The 9,077-nt window shown below is 54.6% G+C and overlaps 1 long non-coding RNA gene across 5 annotated transcripts; it reads right to left on the bottom strand.

Moving 5' to 3' along the window:
- Positions 1-410: 410 nt before the first annotated feature.
- On the bottom strand, positions 411-9,042 carry LOC143393513 (uncharacterized). 5 transcript variants are annotated; one of them, XR_013090632.2, is made up of 4 exons: positions 7,965-8,869; positions 6,800-6,905; positions 4,867-4,974; positions 411-2,857 (listed from the first exon to the last, which is right to left on the bottom strand). It is a non-coding gene; the product is annotated as an uncharacterized LOC143393513 (long non-coding RNA). The 5 variants fall into 5 exon arrangements; XR_013090646.2 differs by having other exon boundaries at positions 7,715-8,868; XR_013090637.1 differs by having other exon boundaries at positions 411-4,974; positions 6,800-8,335; positions 8,744-9,042.
- Positions 9,043-9,077: the final 35 nt, after the last annotated feature.

Below are 9,077 nucleotides of genomic sequence, written 5' to 3' on the forward strand. Positions count from 1 at the left end.
TCTAAGAGAACCTGGTATCATCATGGGGGATATGTATGGCAAATTACATGATTTCTTCAAGGAGGAGCTGGCAGAAATCAGGATGTTCTTGCCCTTGACCATGCCTCCAAAACTCCTAATATTCAAGTTCTCAGGGAAAGTCAAGTAAATTTCACTTTGTGGAGGTAAATGGTAAATTGCCAACCTAGTAGCTCCTAAATGCTAGCTCAGTTCCAGCAGGTGCTAGGCAAGTTCTGGTCACCAGGGGGCAGCAGCAACTACTGGTGGAAACCAAGACAACAGCCAGAGCCAGGGAGGGCAGCGCCAGCATCTGCCCAGGGTGTTAGGTGGAAGACCTCTGGCCAGTCACCTGGCAGAGGAGCATCTTCTGTGTCAAGGACCCACAAGACAAATTTACAGAGACTCATCCGTTCCTTTTTTTTGCAACATGTTTATTGAGAGGCAATTGGGTTCCTGCCTCATAAGAGCTCAGTCTTGGGGAAGCAGTCTGATGGGGTTTGGGAGATGTGAGCAATTTAGAGAGCACAGTCAAGGTCCCAGGGAAAGCTGAGGTGGTTGGCATTTGAACTAAGCTGGGCAGTGCTGGATGGCAGGCTAGATACTCTGCCTGGGCAAATGCACTGTAACTAGGAAAGCCTCAGGTTCTGCAGTGGCTGGGGAGTGAGACAACCAGGACATGGTGAGGCTTTGGAGTGGGCCGCAGGTGAACCATTTTCAAGGGTTAGTACCCAAACCACATGGACAAGTAACGGGGGTTCAAGGCTGCAGGGCCTGACTGCCAGGCTCAAGGGGGATGTTGGAAGGAGGCTCCTGCACAAGGGAGGAGTCCAACCACAACTAGGCCTGAGTTATCCCAGGGTGACCAGGAAGGAGCCAGCTTGCTGGCAAGGAAGGCTGGATATGGTGCCAGTCTCTCAGTGGCACCCTAAGGTTGGCAGGGAAAGAAGGGGCCAACCAAGGATGGAGTAACTGTGCCATGAAAAGTGAGTTTGGGGAGTAGGGGGTGAGGTGAGAAGCACTTACCTTTGCAGGGGCCCCAGGCTTCTCCCCTCCAGCTGCACCCAGCACCCTGAAGCTCAGGGAAAGATAGGGACAGGAAGAGAGAACTCACTTAGGCTCATAACACCTGGTTAACAATACACACCATGGAGGGCTGCTGACATTTCTCAACATCCTCAGACCTCAGTATCTTCATCCTTCATCCACTCTTCATCCTAGAAATGTGGCTATGATCTCTGCAACAGAGCAAGCCTGCACAAAATGCAAGGGAGGAAAGGAGCAAATACCAGCATTCTCCTGCCTGGCCCAGGGAGAACAGCTGCTACTGGCCTGAGACTGCCTACCCATCCACCCCTGCCTGGTCAGAAGGCTGGCAGAGCCCCAGCCCCATCCAGCCTGGAGCGTGTTTGATTTGGACCCAGGACTCATGGTAATGGTGGGGCTGGATATGTAGCTAAAAATACCCAGGAGCCTAGCCAGCTGCTCAGAACTTCCTAAGAGAAGGCCTGCCAGGCTAAGCCAGCTGCAGAGCTGGGCACACCCACCCAAGAGGCCTGCTCCCTCACCTGCAAGATGTTCAGAGGACCCAGACCCAAGTCAATCTCCCACTCACCAAGAATTCCTGGAGAGTTTTAGGAGGGAAAGAAAAAATTTTTAGGCTGATTCTTGCTGCAAGAGCTAGGGGACACAGAAGTCCCAAGGAGATACCAGGTGGTCTTTGTAGCCACAAGGAGGCCTCTGCCATAGAGAAGCCAACAGGGAAATGGAGCAGGGGTGTGGAGGGTGCTGATTCACTTTGATCTTTCAGGGCAAAGTCCAGCCAGTCCAAGTTAGGATGGGGCACCCACTTCCCTGGGTGTTGAGGCACCATAAATTATTTAACCACCCAATGATTAAATAACATTGGAAGATAAAGATCCCAGCTCCCCCAGCCCAAAGACAGGAGCTTTAAGCTACTTCCAGAGGGCCCAGAGAAGCCAGGTGACTAAGCCAGGATACCTGGGAGAAGCAAACTGTCTATCCACCTGGCTAAAGGACTCCCTCTAGGCCTCAGCAGCCTATAAGCATTAGAGGGCAGGTGGAGGATGGGTAGGTCACCTCTACAGTACAAAATGCTCCCCTAATAAGCCAAGGTGGCATGTGCCTATGGTCCCAGCTACTTAGGAGGCTGAAGCAGAGGCTCACTTAAGCCCAGGAGTTTGAGGCCAGCCTGGGCAATGAAGTGAGATTCCCTTTCTAACAAAAATTTAGAAAGAACTCAGAAGGTTACCTTCTAACTTCCTCCTTCCAGTTCACATAGGCAGGAACTGAAAGGTAGTCACAAGTTGGCTGGAGAAAGCATTGGGGTCAAGAGATCCTATATGGTGGGATGTCACTCTCCCCAGTCCAGGCAGCTACATGTCATCGATCTCTACAGTGAGGGTCTAAAAGGTCATATTCAGCACTAAAGCTCCTGGTGCAGGGACCGGAAGAGGCGGGACACTAGCCTCTCAGTAGTAAGGTTAGTCCAGCCTCCTCCCAGCCCCGGAAACCCTTCCACTGGTGCTGGCGTGGCTTTCTCTCTGCTTGCTTGGAGCAGGCCCGCCCCTAGCTCACTGGGTGACTGTGGGTGGAGCACCTCTCTTAGAACCAGGAGAATGACAGGAGGACAGACTGCCCCGCCCCTCCATGTCCCAGGAGAAGGGAGGTGGGGACAAAGAGAGAAGAGGGAGGTACTGGAAAGTCAGAAGCAGGGAGAGGCACAATCCTTCCACGTTGCTCTGAGCCATCTCTACCTTCCAAGAATCACATCCAGACTGCACCTTCTTGCTTCGTGAGGGTCCAAGGGCAGGAGTGGAAGGACTGGCTGTTAGGCCAGCTGGGAGGGGAAGACATAAATCAATCATTTGGGCATCTGAATCAGGGAGAGGTAAAGACCCCAGTGAGTCAAGGGAATTCAGTAAGGTTATCATTTAAGGTATGGGCATCAATGGCAACTACAGCAACTTCGTCAAAGCACTTTCAGTCTCTTCCTTCACTAGGGCTGGGGGGTAGGACCAGTGGGGTACAGCCTGGTCCCTGCACTAGTCTCTTTAACAAAAATTTAGAATGGAAAAAGAAAAAAATTTAGAATGGGACCAGTGGGGTACAGCCCCACTCCCAGAAAGGAGAGGGATCAAGGGCAGCTCATCTGGGACTGGAGACCCAGCCAACCCTCACCAGGAGAAGCCAACAGCACCGTGCTGGCTACTTCCAACCAGACAGCTCTCGAGCAGTGATGCCAAGCAGACAGCTGGCACCAGAGGGAGCCCAAAATAACCCAGACAGCTGGGGTGACAGGGTGCCATGGGCCCAAGCACTGGGCTAAGAGTCAAGACACCTGGAACCCCATCCTGGCTGAGCCAGTAGTGGCCTCCTGACCCTAGGCAAGTAAGTCACTTTTCTCTGGGCCATTGGTGGGTGACTCCAAATCATGATCCTATCAGAGGTTTCTACCAGCAGCCTGGCACTACCAGAGACTAGCAGGCAGCCTTCCTAAGGAAAACATTTTTCACTCTGCCTGGAGGAGTCCCCACGTGCTTTAAAAGGTGGGCTGGCAGGGGAGGAGCTCTGGAGGCAGCCCAACCCCCACGCGGCAGCCACTCCCAGCAACAACCCAGATCACAATGGAGGCTGAATATTGTGAAGCTGGCTGGGGAGGACGGCCCCCTTAATCGCACTTTAATCCTCCCACTGGCCTTTCCAGCATGCATCATTACCATCATTTCACAGGGGAGATGCTTGCCCAAGGTCACCGGCACCATCCAGATTCCGACTGTCTTAGAGCCTCCCTTGATTAAGTATCAAAATGCCTACAACTAAGTTCATAGGATCCCCCAAGTCAGTTTAGCTGTCACACAGGGGTGGGGAAAGGGCAGGGCTGCTTCAATTTGGAAGCCAGGGGCCAAGAGCAGAGGCACCTGGACTCAATCCGTTGGGTCATCACAGACTAAAGCAGGGGTCAGAGATCAGGGAGCACACCATCTCCAGCCATGGACGGTTAGGAGGGCTGACAACCAAGGTCAGCTGGTATTAGAATACAGCTGCACCCACTGAACAACTGCTACCTGCCAGGCACCTCAACACCCCAGGTGCTGCCTAGCACAGAGGGTCTCAAAACATGTTGGCTGAGAACTTGTTAGAAGTGCAAGTTCTCACACTCCACGTGAACCAGAAATCCAAAGACTGGGGACAGTTGGTTTTAATGAGTCTCCTGCGGGATTCTGGCAACTTCGAAAGTTTGAGAAACCGTGATCTAGCCCCACTTTTGTGAAGGAGAAAAAGGGACTCAGAGACTCTGTAACTCATGCAAGGTCACAGCTGGTAAACAGCCATTGAGGTTTCACACTAGAAATCAGGTTATACGTGCCTGCGCATTGGGGAGCAAGGATACCCTGGAAAGGGCAGGAAGAGTCCCGGAAACCTCCCGGAAAGCTGGCCCAGATCTCATGCCTGTTTCTTCTTCATCTCACTAGCAACCAGACATCAGAGGTGGCTCATATTGAAGGCCGGAAGAGGGGGCTGCGGCCAGGCCGTCTCAGAAGCAAGAGGCATCCAAGGCCCTCCCCCCACCACAAACACACAACTGGGGAATACTTGCAAGTGCAGCCTCTAGTTAGCTACTAAATTCAGCAGAGTTGCACGCCCCAAATGCCTGACAACAGAAGCTGACAGGCGGGGCTGGATAGACCCAGCAGGCCGCCCATTTCACACACAGTCGCCGCATCTGTGGGGGGGAGGGGCCCCAGAACCAGCCCAGCGGGTTTGGGGATCCCAACCCGCCCTCCCCGGGCGTCAGGCCAAAGCCCCCAAATCGCCCTCACAGCCTGGGAAAGGGTTCTCACCTACCTCAGTGGGAGGACTGTCAGTCACACTAGGCCTGCTCCTGCTGTCCAGAAGAAAGGATTGTCCACTCTGCGGGGGTACCAAGACATGGCCCCTTCTCCGGTCAAGAACCTGGGGGGAAGAATTTCGAGGGCCTGTTACGGCAATCCCCAACGCGTGTCAGAGAACTAACTGACTGGCCAAATGCAAACCAACAGGGTCTTCAAGGCGGAAAGGGAACCTCACAAATGCTACCCCCCCTTCCCAGCTGCCAAGGCGGCCCTCACCCAGGAATAGATGGGGGGTGGGGGTGGCTGAGTCACCTAGGTTCAGCCCCGGCGCCGAGCAGCGGGAGGCAACTCATCTGCATTTCCAAAGGCCCGCCCAGTCGGCATCCCCTCCCCCAGGAAGGCCAAGATCTGAGGCTTTACCCCAGGGCCCAGGCGCTGGGGGGATCCCGGGGAGGCCCACTCGGCTTTCCCAGGCCCCAACCCCTATCTCCTGGCAGGAGAGCTGGGTCGGAGGGGTGTGCCCAGGGCGGCCAAATGGGGAGTCCGCGGCCACTGCGAAGGCCTTGATGTCCCTTGTGGGGACAAAAGGGGGAGACCCGCCCCTCTGGTTCGGCTATCAAAGGGCGACTGCCAGGCAGGGCCCCGACGCCAAGGCCCGGGTGGGCGGCGGGGGGTGGCCAGGGGTCAGGGCTGGGCCACCGGGAGGCCTCCGCGCCGGCTCCGTGGCCCTTTGCTACTGGCTCCCGCTCGCGAGGGAGGAAGGGCCGCGGCAGCCGGCCAGGTAACTAGGCCGCCTCGTGCCCGCGTGGGCCTCCAAGTCCCGGGCCGCTGCGGAGAGCCGGGTCCCCGCCCCCGGCGGCCTGGAACGCGGGCGGCGGCTCGCCAGACCTTCCCTCCCCTCCTCCAGCCTGGCGCTCGGAGGCCGCCACCGCCCGAGCCGCAGGCGGCGCACGAAATGGCGCCCGCCTGGCCGCCGCGCCCTGAGGAGGCGAGCGCGGGAGCCGCCGCGCGCGACGCCCCCGAGGCCCGCGGCCCCCGAAACGGGCCAGACGTGCCGGGCCCGCGACCCCGGCGCCATGCCCTGCGGGATCTCGGGTCCGAGCGGGCCTCGGGCCCGCCACCCGCTCCAGGCGCCCAACGAGCTAGGAAGCAGGGGGAGGAAGGAAGAGAAGAGCGGCCGCCATTAGCCAGCGCAACCCTGCCCAGCCGGGCCCGCCCGCCCGCAGCCGCAGCCCGGCCCAGCCCGCGGCTCTGCTGCTCGAAACCTGAAAATAAAAGTCGTGTTTGGGAGGGAGGAGCGAGCGCGGCCGGGAGGACAGGCAGCGCCGGGCTGCAGGCGGGAGAGATGCTGCGTCATGGTGCCAACATGGACGCCGGCCTTTTGTCCTTGCTCGCCTGGGAAGCACAGGCGCGCCCCAGAAAGCCGGCTTCGGGGTGCAAAACCCCCACAATCAAGAGGGAAGGAGCCCCTCGACCGGGCGGGTTGGTTTCCTCGTTTTTTGAGACCCTGTCTCCAAAGCACTTCGATGTCTTCTCCCCACCAAGGCTCGACCCTGGGAGAGCCCGGGGGACGAGCGCAGGCGGCTCCACGGATGCCCTAGCGTCGCTGGGGAGACCCTCTTCTGGCCTCTGGGGCCGAAGAGGCAAAGGGGTCTTAAGAACCCCCCTCGACCCCGCACTCCGCTCTGGTTGCCAAACACAAAGCTCCAGAAACCTCCTTCTCCTCTCAGCTCCCAAACACTTGCAGCCCTTGGCCTGCTCAATAAAGGATTTCCTCGAAGGGGCAAAAGGCACTTTTTTTTTTTTACTTACCCGCTCAGCCAGATGCCATGGAGTCTAGAAGAAGCTGGGCGGTGGTTTTGGAGACATTATTATAAAAAACACTTTTTTGATTGATTAGTTGGGAAAATTTGGGTTTATGGTATTGTCTTTTTTGTTGTTGTTACCTTTTTGTAAGTTATACTCTCATGGCATTTTCTGCTTCCTTCCACGTCTGCATTTTCCAGAGTTGGGTTGGCAAAAAGTCGGCTTCGCAGAGGACTGTTTACTGCTCTGGATATAGCAATGGTGTGATCGTCATTAAGAGACAAAAGGCGAAAACACACAGTCAAACAAAAGGCAAAAGCACAACAGCCATCCCAACCACCATAGAAAATACCACCGAGTTAACGTTGGTGTTTGGCTCGAACCAGCTAGGACTTGTTTTCCAGTTTTAATCTAGTTTCCTGTGACCGCTTTAGTCTTTCTACACAAAGAGAAGGTCTTCCTTTCTCTCCCTACCCCCCCACCCCACCAAGAAGAGAAAAACAAGAGCTGTTTTTCTTCAAATAGATCGATTTTCAAAGAAAGTGTACATGTTACTGGGAAGAAAGCTGACTAGCATTTATTGCTGTAAACATTTTCAAAAGCTTGAAGCTAAAAACCTTAGCTTTATAAAAGCAAAATCGTCTAAAAGCATTTTAACTGGCTTATATTAGACAAGAGAGACAAAGACATACATGCAGATGAAGGTTCGCAAAATTAAAGGACATCTCAGCCAACATTTACATGAAAACTGCACTGCGTAAGGACAGAATGGATTGGGTACTTACAATGTAAAAGGTTTTTAAAAACTTAAAAGAGTAACAACTGCTCACAATTTTTTGTTGTTGCTGCCATTTCGCTAGTCCTAAAACTATACATTTAAAACATTACCTTGTTAAAAAGAGAGAAGGAGTTAATAAGATGGCCAGGTATAAGTGTTTAATAGAGGAAACTATATTTAAAAATTTATTGTTCAAAGAGAATATAGATTAAGACAGCTCCAAGCTCCCCCCACCCACCCAAGAAAAAAAAGGAAAAAAATTAAATATGTCATTTACTTAGGTTTTTTGGAATTCAAAACTGTTAACTGCTGACATTAATGGTGTGCTATGACCTAGTTATACAAGACAAAGATGGATTCCAAGTCATAAGGAAAAATCCAGATCTTTTTAAAAGGTCTTCTTCATTCTTCCAATAGTGAGTCCTTTAGCCTGTTGACAAATGTTAAACAACACATTCAGGCGTCCTGAACTGGATGGTGGAGTCAAAGGAAAAACATTCCCCACTTGCAACAAAGGAAAAACCCACTTGGCCATTTAATTCCATTGCAGAAAAATGGCTCCCCTCATCTGTTGGCCTCTCCTTGGTGTCTGATGAAGGATGTTTTGAGATCAGCGTCTAATAACTCAAGCCCTATAGAAGCCACGCGCTGATTGGCTGCCGCGCCCTGCCGCCCTGCTCCAGCCAATTACCTACCCACGGCCAAATTACAAACCCCGAAAAGAGCCCCAATATGAAATACACGACCACGAAGCCCCAACGAGACGGTTCGTTCGCCTGAGCCGCCCGAGAGGAGAGGCAGAGGGGGCTGCAAACGCGTCCTCGCGAAGCCCGGGAGCCTCCGAGTTGAACTCACAAAATGGAAGCCGCGCTCTGATTGGTCACCACCACTCCCGGACCTTTAATAAAGAAAGGGGAAGGAAAAGATAAATGCAAAAAAGGGGGACTCTCTTTCGTTGGTGGCTGGAGCCGGGGGTGTGGGGGGAGAAGCATGTGTTCAGGACAATTACAGGGCGCTCCCCTCCAAAAATAAAAACAGAGAAAATAGCTTCTATCACTCAGGTCCAGACGAGGGCTGCATCCTCCCAGGAATGTGAATGCTAATGTGGTTAAAATCCTGGTTTCCCTTCCCCAGCTCAGCTCCGGGGGGAGGGGGTCGCCGGGCAGAGGAGGAAGCCGGAGCGGAGATACCTCGATTGCAACTCGTCTTAGGTCGACGTCTGCCTCCCCCCACGGCTCCCAGCGTCTAAACACACAATCGCCTCCCCCAAAACTCATCTTTTCTCCCCGAGTCCCCACGCGCCCACCTCCAGTCTTGGCAGTTTGGAAACAGTTTGGGAGGCCCGAGGCGCACGCCGTGGCAGCCGCGGCTCGGAAAGTAGCCCCAGCCGCGGGAGGTAGAGCCAAGGGAGACCCCCCTCCCCCGCCAGCCAAGCCCCCCACCTCAGTCCCAGCAGAATAAATAAATTAAAAGGCCTTCCCCCCCGGGAGGGGGGAGGCAGTGTGGGAGCGCGCGAGTGAGGGGTGGGGGGCCGCTGGGGCCCGGGGCTTTGGCGGCGCAGCTGCCGCCACCGGGAGAGTGCCTGGGGAAGCGGCGAGGAAGGAGAGGGGAGGAGGAAGAGGAGGAGGAGGAGGAAGAGG

This window comes from Callospermophilus lateralis, chromosome 1 (genome assembly GCF_048772815.1).
Source record: "Callospermophilus lateralis isolate mCalLat2 chromosome 1, mCalLat2.hap1, whole genome shotgun sequence".
In the NCBI taxonomy this organism is placed as follows: domain Eukaryota; kingdom Metazoa; phylum Chordata; class Mammalia; order Rodentia; family Sciuridae; genus Callospermophilus; species Callospermophilus lateralis.